The sequence below is a fragment of the Brachypodium distachyon genome, chromosome 5 (assembly GCF_000005505.3).
Source record: "Brachypodium distachyon strain Bd21 chromosome 5, Brachypodium_distachyon_v3.0, whole genome shotgun sequence".
Taxonomy (NCBI): domain Eukaryota; kingdom Viridiplantae; phylum Streptophyta; class Magnoliopsida; order Poales; family Poaceae; genus Brachypodium; species Brachypodium distachyon.
Genome location: NC_016135.3, coordinates 8,635,913 through 8,647,352, shown reverse-complemented (window position 1 = coordinate 8,647,352; position 11,440 = coordinate 8,635,913). Strand labels below are relative to the sequence as shown.

The following is an 11,440-nucleotide window of genomic DNA, read 5'->3' as shown; positions in this document are numbered from 1 at the left end:
TTTACTGTTCCAGTGCTCTATTGCCAAATTCGTAGTCATGTGTGCCCTGGGTTTTGCTAGGGCGCCAACCAGCCCTGAAGACATGTTTGACCCCTGGTATAACTCCTTCCCTGCTGGCCAGCACAAGATGAGGCTATGTGGTGCAGCAGCTGTGGCCTGGACAGTATGGAGAACAAGGAATAATGCCTGCTTCAGACAACAGCTCCCCACTGACCCTACGGTATTATTTTCTCACTATGTGGTAATCTGGCCTCTCGGTCCATCTTGAAGAAAGAGCAAAACCAAGGAAAGCTTGAGGAGGGCATCGCAAGATCAAAGAAGTGGTGCTAGAAGCTTATGCAAGTAGTCATGGGTGGGCTCATGTGCGTCGGTTTACTGGGTGAAGAAGGAAGTCCCTTTGGGTCTCGGGAGTTTTATGCTTTTCTGTTTCCTGTCTGTGTCTGTAATCTGCTGATTAGGCCTGTGGGGCAGTGCTACTTCCGTTTGGTGCATCGAGTGATCTTGGCACTGTGTTAGCCTAGCCTGGTTTCTGGCTGGCTCTTTCTTTTTTGCTAGCTTTTGTGTTTTTTTTTCCTTTCAAGACTATGTTCCGTAAGACTGGGTGGTTTTTTTAATGGAAATCGATGGGAGCTCCATTGTTTAAAAAAAACTAAAAAAAATGAGTGGCCCTCCCTCTAAAGTCTTGTTTGACATGCATAGGTGTTCACGAAATTTCTAGAGATTTTTTGAATCGTAGTTCACTTTTTGAATTAGAATCTCTACAATTTTCTTAAAATCCAGTGAAATCCACTGTACCCATGCCAAACAAGTTCTAACAGCAAAGTACACCGAATTCACTTGAATTTCGTTCAAGCAAGGAAATTACAAAATTCTGCATGGAAATGAGAGAAAGATCCATTCATATATACACATCTTGTCATAATTTACACCTTTCCTTGATCTCTTGTCTTAAAAAGGAAAGCAGAAAAAGGGGATGATCTAATCCCCAAACAAACCAAGAATGAAGAAGGATATATAAAAGAGCATGTTCAAAAATAAAAGAATAAAGGAATAATTCGTTAAAGGCGCTAGCTAGCTAGTTGGCCTATGGCCACGCACAGTACTAGCATTTGGATGCTCGTAGATACTCCATAATTAGCAGCAGTGCCCAGGCGGGTTGGACCCTGACTGCTTGGCACCACCGAGCATCTGCGCCACCATCCCGATCCCGCCCTCCATCCACCCGTTCCCCTCCAACTTTAACGGCCTCGCCGCGCCGGCGAGGACTCCGAAGATCTGCGTCAACAACAAAACGAGCAGCAACATCACCCTCGCCATCTTCGCCGCCATCGCCATTTTCCAAAGAAACAGGATTTGTTGCTTTTCTTGTGATCTGCAAGCTAGCTACCTCGTACTTACGTACGTGTTGTTCGTATAGCTTAAGGTTTGGAGAAAGTTTGCCATGGTGAGCTTGTTTTTATAGGCGATGGGGGTCCTAGAGAGTTAGACGTATGGGTTTGCTACTGCATGCGCGCTTCTACATTCGCCATCTTGAATTCCTTGTGTTAGCATAGCATGCGTGTGACGACCTTCGCGCCCAGCTTATGATCATACCCAAGCGTAGCAGGTATGAAGAATTTCGTGCTGGGACTCGTTCAGTATCTTGGTCGTTAAATTCTCTGCTGGTAATATTTTTTGTTGTCTCTCCCACACACGGGGGAGTTGATCTGAATCGGTGGTGGCTACGTATGTATACACGTATACACTTGAGTTTGTTGAATCGTTCTTCGATCTCCTAGCTTGTTGGACCCGTAGGCTAGCTTAGCTGCCTAGCTAGATACTGCTCACAGCGTCACCGCCGAAAGTCTTTGGACCGGAACTTGCAGTTTGACGAGGGGAAGATGTCTATTACTCATGCTATTTCACCAACTTCATATATTCTGTGTTTTGGATCTTTTTGCGTTCAAGTTTCTCCGAAAGATGAGGTGAAGCCCAATTTCAGAACACCATCAGTTTTGAAGTTTACTTCGTTTTAGAGTTTGAGATTTATTTAAATTTGCAGTGTTTTCTTTATTTTTGTTTGATGGTTTTTGGGTCTGTCCAAAACCACTTTTAGTTCAGCCTATTTCACCAACTTCATATATTCTGTGTTTTGGATCTTTTTGCGTTCAAGTTTCTCCGAAAGATGAGGTGAAGCCCAATTTCAGAACACCATCAGTTTTGAAGTTTACTTCGTTTTAGAGTTTGAGATTTATTTAAATTTGCAGTGTTTTCTTTATTTTTGTTTGATGGTTTTTGGGTCTGTCCAAAACCACTTTTAGTTCAGCCTATGGGCCTTAGTTGTGAGGCGTGTCCCACCCAAGTTGCGTTAGAGCCGTCCTATAAAGGGTTTTTGGCAGCCGACATTATAAGGGAGTTGAATTTTCGAGATTAAGAATAGATCAGAAAAGTCCCAATGTTTAGGGGTGCATACCGTCGTGTTTGCTTGTTGATCTTGAAGATCTGATGTTATGCCCTGCGGTGGAGTTGATTCTAATCAGTTCCAACGTGAGGAATTGAAGGGATTTGATCTGGATTACTTCAGATTGATTTCGCTCGGTTGCTGATATGCTTGTTCGTCGATCGCTGTGAAAGATTGGGCCTAAAACCCTTTCGGATTATGTTGATCCTTATCATCTTGGTATCAGATTCGTCGGGTTTCTCACGGCGATTCTTTGCTACATCTACTACCTCTGGATCGATCTGTTTGCCGCCTGGGAGTTCTCGTTCTGGTCATCTTCGTGCGCGGCGTTTGCCTGTCCGAGTCGGAGCCGCTTGGGAGTCCTCGTTCTGGTCATCTTCGTGCGCGGCGCTTCCTGTCCGAGTTGTATTCCTCCTGGACTCCTGGCCGAATCCCTAGATAAGATGGGGCCACCCCGTCCGAGCAGATCACCGGCCGGCCCTTGTTTTTCTCGTGTCTGCCCAATCTTCTCGATTTGACATTTGCCGCCGTGACGCTGCAGATTTTCTCCTCCTTGTTTGCACATGATGGTGACTTCCAAGACCGGGGAAAATTCCGTTGCCGCTGCTGATGAGCCGAAGGAACTTGCCCTACATGTTTTTGTGGAAGATTTGGCTCCCAATGTCCGGGCTGGTTTTGATAGCACTTGCGATTTTATTTGTCGGAGTCATGCCGTGCTGACGGAACAGATTGCGCAGTTAGCTACCCGGATAGATGCATTGGGCGATGCTCCTGCCCATGCACAACCTCATGATGTGGTTCGTCGCTGACCTGCTGAACAGCAAAATCGTCACCAAGTGGGCTACGCTGCTCATGGAGAGCTTGACTATGATGCACCCGAACAGCATCAGTTTGTTGCTCATCCTGCAGGCGCTCTTCGTGGACAACCACATGGTCGTGATTTGGTTGGTCATGCTGTTCGCGTTCCACATGATGATGGTGGGTTTGGGCGTATCAAATTGTCCATACCTCCGTTTTCAAGTGATCGTGGACCGGCAGATTATTTGGAGTGGGAATGCGTATGGATCAGATTTTTGCTTTATCATTATAGCGAGGAAAGGAGACTTCAACTTGCTGCGGTTGAATTCACCGGTTATGTGCTGATTTGGTAGAATCAGATTCTTCATATGCGTACTCGCCCAACATTGTGGAGAGGTATGAAAGACCTCATGCGACATCGCTTTGTTCCTGAGCATTACAAGAGAGATATGTACAATAAATTGCAGCAGCTCACTCAAGGCACAAAATTTGTGGATGAGTACTGTAAAGAGATGGAGTTGTTGATGATACGTACAGGAACACAAGTGGATCCGGAGGCCACAATGTCTTGATTCTTTAATGGCCTGAATATTGAGGTGCAAGATCATGTGGAGATGGTTAGCTATTATGATATTCAGGATCTTGTGCACGAAGCTGAGCGTGCGGAGCAACAATTCAAGCGACGTCAAGCTGTAGCTCCTGCAAATTTATAGCGTCGTTCTCCGACCGAGGCTGCTGGTTCTGGTGCGAAGACGGCATCCTCTTCACGCTCCAACCAGGTTTATCATAGTGAGGCGCCAAAATCAGGAGTGTCCAAAGCTGCACCTAGTACACACTCCACCTCTTCCATTGAGTGTTTTACTTGTGGAGGCCGAGGACACATGAGGCGTGATTGTCCGAACACAAAAAGGGTGGTGGCTATGTTTCTACTAGTGATGATGACAAGGTTGATGTGCCATCTGCTGTGGAGTCTAAAGATCATGATAACTTCGATGTGTATCCCGAGGATGCTGCTCCTAATTGCACTAATTTGATGGTGCAACGTATACCCGAAGATCGCTTAGAAGGACAAGGACAGCGCTGGAATATATTTCAAACCCAATGCACAGTCCAGAACATCGCTTGCAAGATGATTATCGATGGTGGCAGCTACACCAATATTGTTAGCAAGAGTTTGGTGGATTCTGTTTCATTGCCTACATGGAAACACCCACAGCCGCATTGTGTTGAGTGGTTGTACAATTCCGGGAAGTTGAAGGTGACACATAAGATGCGCCTGAAATTTTCGGTGGGTACTTATGAGAACACGGTGGTCTGCGATGTTTTGCCTATGGATGCTTGCCATGTGCTGCTAGGCCGTTTGTGGCAATTTGATAAACGTACCACACATCAGGGCAGATCCAATATTGTTTATTCTTTGTGGCATCAAGGGAAGCGTCATGTGCTGCAACCTATGCTCGACAAAGATATTAAGGTGGCTACGTTTGCTGTGAAGAAGAAGGTCCAACAAGCCAAGTTGAAACCGAGGACGGTTTCCTCTCAAGTTGGGGGGATGATGAGGAGAGGATGTCTATTACTCCTGCTATTTCACCAACTTCATATATTCTGAGGTTTGGATCTTTTTGCGTTCAAGTTCCTCCGAAAGATGAGGTGAAGCCCAATTTCAGAACACCACCAGTTTTGAAGTTTACTTCGTTTTAGAGTTTGAGATTTATTTAAAGTGTTTTCTTTATTTTCGCTTGAAGGTGTTTGGGCCTGTCCAAAACCACTTTTAGTTCAGCCTATGGGCCTTAGTTGTGTGGCGTGGGGCCTGTCCCACCCAAGTTGCGTTAGAGCCGCCCTATAAAGGGTTTTTGGCAGCCGACGTTGTAAGTGAGTTGAATTTTCGAGATTAAAAATAGACCAGAAAAGTCCCAATGTTTGGGAGGCGCATATCGTCGTGTTTGTTTACTGATCTTGAAGATCTGATGTTATGTCCTGCGGTGAAGTTGATTCTAATCAGTTCCAACCCTAGTTTTGAAAACCGGATCGGCGACCGAACAGGCGAGGCTCTCGGTTCCAACCCTAGTTTTGAAAACCGGATCGGCGACCGAACAGGCGAGGCTCTCGGTTCCGGTTTTTCTGGTCAAACCGCCGGTTCGGGTTTGGTCGAACCCGGTTCACCCGTCGAATCGCTCTGATTTTTTAAGATATAAATAATATATTTTTAACTAAATACTGAAAAAAAGATAAACTAAAATCCCCACAGTCGGTTTCTCCTCCTCCTCAAATCTCCAACAACACCAAACGCACAGCGACCTCCAACAAATCCCCAACGCACAGTCTCCTGCTCCTCCCGATGGATCTCGCGGCCAGGCATGGGAGATGCGGCGGCCGGAATCGGCAAAGAACTTGTGGCGGCGAGGAGATGCAGCGGTGGCTCGTGCTGGGAAGCGATGGCGGAGGCCCGTGCTCCTGCCGGGGAGCAACGGCGGCCGTGACCCGTGCTCCTGCGGGGGAGCAGCGGGGGCGACGCGGCCGGACCGCCGGGCGTGAGCGGGAGGCAGGCACGACATCGGGCGTCCCTGCCTTGCTGGTGGCGGAGAGGTGGGCGGCGATGGTGGCAGAGAGGCGGGGCGGCGCGGGTGGCGGAGAGGAGAGGCGGGGCGGCGCCGGTGGCAGAGCGGCGCGGGGCGGCGCTGGGGCGGAGAGGTGTGGCGGGGCGGCGCCGGTGGCGGAGAGGAGAGGCGGAGCGGCGGGGGCGCGGGATCTGGAGGCTGGCCGGCATGGGGCTCCTGGCGGCTCGATGGCGGCGGGACGAGGGAAGGGCCGAGGGAGACGGGGGACAGATGGGAACGGGAAGTGAACCAAGCGGTTCGAGCCAAACGCCCGGTTCACCGGTTTTCATGAAACCGGCCGTTCCACCGGGTTTTTTCCGGGCCGCTTGACCGTCCGGTCCAGTGCGCTAAACAGACCGCGGAGGCTCTCGGTTCCGGTTTTTTCAGGTCAAACCACCGGTCCGGTCTGGTTTTCAAAACTAGGGTTCCAACGTGAGAAATTGAAGGGATTTGATCTGGATTACGTCAGATTGATTTTGCTCGGTTGCTGATCTGCTTGTTCGTCGATCGCCGTGAAAGATTGGGCCTAAAACCCTTTCGGATCATGTTGATCCTTATCACAGTTAAACTTTGTCGGTTTGATCAAGTTTGCAGATGAAAACATCAAGGTATGCAGTAGTACTCCCTCCGTTTCTTAATTCTTGCACTACTACAAAAAGGGTCATCACTAACGGTCAAAAAACGCTATCAGTAGCGGGCGAACCGCCCATCACTAACTGACTGCCAGTGATGTGGGGTACATCAGTGACGGGCGGGCAGCCTGTTAGTGATGCTATATGCCATCAGTAACGGTCACAGTGTCAAGCCCGACACTGATGTCGTTTTTGACATTTAAAAAAAAGCGGGCCACAGCCCGCACACGATGAATTAGCAAATCAAAAATCAACAATTTAATCGAACAAATTGGTGAATTAATCCATGAATCGTATACAACAATTCACAAAAAGATCACACGGAGAGAGAAAGAGAGTGGCGGCCTTGTCTCGACGGCGGCGAGGATCACAACAAATCATATCCACGAATCGTATACAGCGCCGGCCTTGTCTCGACGGCGGCGAGGATCACAACAAATCATATCCACGAATCGTATACAGCGCCGGCCTTGTCTCGACGGCGACGACGATCTGCTGCCCTGCACGAGAGAGAGAGAGAAAGAGAGTGAGTGAGAGAGAGAGAGAGAACCTTACCGGCGGTGGAGGGGCCGGGGAGGCCGGATCCGGAGGCGTCGAGGCCGGGCGGGACGGATCCGGCGGCGGAGGGGCAGGATCCAGAGGCGGCGGGGTCGGGGCGGCCGGATCCGGAGGGCTTCCATGGTGGCGGCGGCGAGGTCGAGCGAGGCCGACGGAGGACGAGCTCGTGAAGGACTCGGGCGCAGGGGGAGATGGAGTTGGATTGGGGGCCTTCATGGGAGAGAAGAAGAAGGGAGCAGGAGGAGGGGCCTTTGTTGGAGAGAAGAAGAAGGGAGCAAAGGAATTCAGGGGAGAGAAGAAGAAGCAGAGGGAGTTCGGAGAGAAGAGGGGTGGCGGCAGGGCCGAGGGAGAATAGAGAGAAGTGGTGGGGAGGGGTTTTTTATACCAATACCTGGAACCCTAGCGGCCCGGCTGGCCTCAAAGGTCTCTAGGGGCCATCAATGGCGGGCACAACATTTGTGCCCGCCACTAATGTTTGTTTTCATCAATTTTGCAAATTTTTAGATTGGACCATTACTGACGGGCATCCCGTGCCCATTACTGATGATGGATCATGAGTGACGGACATTGCTCGCCCGTGACTGATGAGAAGTCATCAGTGACGGACGTGGCACGTCCGTCACTGATAAAAGGTCATCAGTGACGGGCACGCAAGTGACCGTCAATGATGAGGGTCGGGTCACATATAGCTACCAGACAAGTTACAAAGTTTAATTTGGTCGAAGTAAACAAAGTTTGACTTAAAATACCTTCAAATGTACATATATTTGAAATGGAAGTGTGTATGTTATTTCTCATACGCCCGTTGTTGTTGTGTGCAACAATGCAGCCCACACAATCTGTTATAAAAACAAACGAGCACAAAGTTCACACACAAACAAAAAAGTAAACATAACTTTGAGTAAACTAAAGGATTACAGCAAGTTACAAATAGCTACCAGACAAACTTATTACAATTCCTCCGGTCAACAAAATGACAACGTTATCAACCGAAGCCAACTTACCTCAAACTCCAATGCATTGTTCATCGCCCCCTCTTTTGATATCCCACACACGAGATTCCAAAGGCAACTTCTCCTTGTCTGGAGACTTCTGTAAATATGTGCAGTATAAAACGAATGCACATGAACCTACAATCCTAAAGCCGGTGTTTTCTTCGAGCTCTCAGCGAGTCGGCTGTCGCTTTCAGGAAACTGTAGCATGCGGGGTATTTACCTGTAGTGCCACCGCTGGTTACTGTGCCTCAAAATGTTTTATTTTTCGCGCATATTCGTGGTCGGTTGGTCGGCGTAACATGCAAGACGACGCGTGTGTCGTGCGCTGTCCTCTTTAGGGCTTCTTTTATTCCCCCCGTGTTTTTACTGCTCGTGCTTTGCGTCACCGGTTTTGCCTCCGTTCGCTTTCGCCGCCTGTTTGCTTCTGCCGGCCGCCGCCGTCCGTTCGTCTTCGCCGGGAGCCGGACCTCGGCCCTCCTTCGTTTCTGTCCGAGGGCGGCGGGCGCACCTGCCTCTTCGCCTTCGTTAGTCGCCGGCGCTCCTCTCGCCTTCGTCGGCCGTCTCCGCCCCAGGGAGGCGGGCCGCCCAGGTCGCCGGCCGCCACCGCCTCTTCGCTGCTGCGGGCCCCCGCCGCCCCTTTTGCCTTCGACGGCTGCCGCTTCCCGAGGCTGCTGGATTTGGGGATCTGGTGGGTGATCCTGTTGGCGGCCGCGTTTCGGTAGGGTGGCTCTGGCCATTGGTTTATTGCTGATTCGGCTTTCCCGTGTGCGGATTTGGCAGCGGTTCCAGCCGATGTTCTTCTCCCGTGCTAGGATTTGGCGGAGGTATAATGACTACTGCTGGAGGGCGTGTTGGGCTCGACGATCTGGTTGAGGTATTCGTTCGTTTGTTTGTTCTTCTTTCTACCTTATTCTTCTTTCATAGTCTTTCTTATGAAGAAAGCAAGAGGCACTGCAGGCACTGCGTGCATGTAATGGTGGCTAATTTTGTTGCCGCAGGTCGCATTCTGGAACAAGGCCAACCTGATCTGCCTTTTCTTTCTGCTCCGCCAAGCTCATCTTGCCCTTCCATTTCCTTAACCCTCTTCGCTCTCGGTGGATGCGGAGGCACGGAGGCTGGTCAGGGTTGCTTCCTCCGCCGAAGTGCGGGGCCGGCGGCTACGTTTGTTCCGCGGTGGTCCGGCTGGTAGGGGATTTCGTCTGGTCGGGTTGCTCACTCCGGCTGGGAGGGGATTTCTCCACGTTTTCCTCTCTAGGCGTCCCTCACTCCCCATCTCCGGCCACATCCACCGGCAGCGGGCCCTTGGTTGCGCTATCCACAGGTATACTACTTATTCTACCTGCCGGTGAGTCCCTTGCTGAAGACCAAATTAAACTGGTTGAAACTGCATTTTTTTGTACTATCTGTTACTTAATCAAGCTTGACTGATCACCTAGACTGTAGAACAAACAAAGGCTGATTATCTTGTGGTCATTAAAAAATTAATCTACAAATCTCTCTCTTATAGTAAGTAAATAAAGGGTAAATAAAATATAGTTATTCAAAATACGGCACCATAGAACTTCAGTGCATTGTTCACTGATGCTTGGTTAGCATTAGCATAGAAAACATGATTTCATGACTGCGGAGGTCACTCCTTCATATAGGTTGCCTGCGCATTGCTCTTGTTCGCATGACATTGATCAGTGACTACATTGAGTTGAAAAATATACTTGATCAGTGTACTTCCGGATGCAGGTTGGTCTATCCTCCCTGACCAAATTGTTATTCATCTGTAATCCACTTTGTTTAGAGCAGTCTCAGCTAAGTATAATGGCTTTGTTTTGTAAGTAACAGAAAGGGAGAAACTTGTAGATTGTAGAAAACAGAGCAGATCTAGACGTTTTTATGTTCCTCTACTTCAGAGTAGGCATCAGAAGTTCTTACCTGTATCTTATGTATTGTGATTTGTTTTGCTTGCATCCTTCCTTCTTTTCCTTTATGATTGTAGTTACAAGCTGAAAGATGCGGAATTGTGAATTTATTTTACTTCATTTTTCCTAATGCGGATAAGAAAATATTATTTTGTCATTGCTGTATATATTTAGACAGTTTCAGAGAAAGAACAGAAATATGGGCTTATAAAGAAAAGACGGAAGAAAAATATTATTTTGGCATTTTCTGTATATATTTGAGACAGAATTTCAGAGAAAGAACAGAAATATAGACCTACAAGGAAAAGCCGGAAGAAGATCTATCGCCTTCCTATGCACTTTAGAGAGTAGTTTTAGGGCCTTGAGAATGTAGGCTAGATAAGGAAATGTAACTATTTCTCATGGTAGCAAAGTTTCATTTCTCCCGTTTTCAAGAAAACCGTTAGTACTGTTGTTTGTTGAGGAGAGTTCTTCTTAAAAACTTCGGTTTATAGATTCAATGGACTATGGATAGTATCATGGTCTTATTCCCTCTGTTATAAAGCATCAAATGATCAAGTATGCTGAGCTCTCCCGTTTCTTGGCGGCCGGTGTGAGCTTCAGAATTATTTTTTCTTCCTAATTTTAGTTCTACATCTTAATTGACATTGACGCCTTTCACACGATTTACTACCTATGGATTTTTGTTGTTTGTTTTTTGTTCCTGTCTGTTGCCAAAAGTATTCTTGCAACAGATGTTGCCGACACGTATGTGGGATGATAACTCTCATGCTAGAAGGCATGGTTTATTTATCCTTTGGTATGTTCTAGTAGAACAACAGGCATGAGAGCAACGTCTGCTAGCTAGCTTGGTAATTGATTTTTGTTCAGCATCCGGACATTGCAATGTGTTTATTTTCATACCAATCTCTGTCTATGATATTCAGTAATTTTGTATCGTATTGATTGAGGGAGTGATCCAGATTGACCTTCTGTATTGTCATCTAACTTCAGAATGCACCAGTCATTTCGTACTTGATTGAAGGAGTTGTACTGATCCAGATTGACCTTTTGTATTGTCAACTTACTTCAAAATGCATCCAGCTCAGTGATTACGTATCTTACTTTATGAAGGAAATATATTAACCCAGCAGGATTTCTGTAATGTCTCCTTACATAAGCGAACTGTAAAAAGAATCTGCTTGAGGATTAAGTGAGTTTTCCTTTTAGTATTGCAGTTTTCTTTGTTATGGATAAAATGCTAGCGGCCTCTCCGATTCATTCATCTTTCTTTCTTTTTGAGGAACGATTCATTCATCTTATTTACAGAATATATCTGATATGCGGAAATATTTGCCACGTGTTTACTTTAGATTACTCAGTGTTGTGATATTTCTTTTCGTGTAACCAACTAATAGCAACTGTGCTCTGATCTTACCAAGTAAAGTCTTTCTATTAAAGACACTAAGGGGAAGTTCGTACAAGTCCTCCTGACAATTTTATTAGGAATGAAAACAAACTCTTTCGC

The 11,440-nt window shown here is 47.4% G+C and overlaps 1 long non-coding RNA gene across 1 annotated transcript; it reads left to right on the top strand.

The window, feature by feature from the left end:
- Nucleotides 1-8,305: 8,305 nt before the first annotated feature.
- On the top strand, nucleotides 8,306-11,141 carry LOC100832614. Its single transcript, XR_001404634.2, has 3 exons — nucleotides 8,306-8,708; nucleotides 8,801-8,894; nucleotides 9,019-11,141. It is a non-coding gene; the product is annotated as an uncharacterized LOC100832614 (long non-coding RNA).
- Nucleotides 11,142-11,440: the final 299 nt, after the last annotated feature.